This window comes from Pelophylax lessonae (genome assembly GCF_965119305.1).
Source record: "Pelophylax lessonae genome assembly, chromosome: 2".
Lineage (NCBI taxonomy): Eukaryota > Metazoa > Chordata > Amphibia > Anura > Ranidae > Pelophylax > Pelophylax lessonae.
This window is the reverse complement of record NC_138769.1, coordinates 21,521,104-21,521,872: the sequence shown is the minus strand read 5'-3', so window position 1 is coordinate 21,521,872 and position 769 is coordinate 21,521,104.

Below are 769 nucleotides of genomic sequence, written 5' to 3'. Positions count from 1 at the left end.
CGTGGTGCAAAAGTCAGCTAGCTCTTTCTATTTGGTTCCTAAATCCTGTTCTAAAAAAGTACACCCTTAACGGTTTTACGACCGCCCGCCGCAGTTATACTTGGCAGGCAGCCGCTCCTGGGCAAACCGACCTAGCTATGCGTCAGTCACGAGCAGGGGGCGAGCGCGCACCTGCGGCGGTGCACTCCCACTCCTGCTCATCAGTGGGGAAGCCGATGCAGAGGGCAGGCGGCTCCGATTGCCGTCTGACACCCACGATCCTTCCCCGCTGAGAGAGAAGGATAGTCAGCTGTTGTAAACACAGCTGACCATTCTTCTCTCTGGAATGATCACAGAGCCCATGTGATCCTTCTATATAGGATCACATGTCTCTATGGTAATTTCAGAAGCCATGCCCCCCACAGTTAGAATCACTCCCCTAGGCTCACATTTAACCCATTGATCACCCACAGGGTTAACCCCTTCCCTGCCAATAGCATTATTACAATAACAGTGCATATTTTTTAGCACTGATTACTGTAGTAATGTCACTGGTCCCCCCAAAAGTGTCAAAAATGTCAGTGCAAGGTCTGATCTGTCCGCCGCAATGTCGCAGTCCCGAAAAAAAAATCGCAGATCGCCGCCATTACTGGTAAAAAAAAAAAAAACAATAAAAATTACATAAATCTTTCCTGTAGTTAATAGGCGCAATAACTTTTGCGCAAACCAATCAAAATACGCTTATTGCGATTTTGTTTTTACCAAAAATATGTGGAAAAAAACAAATTGG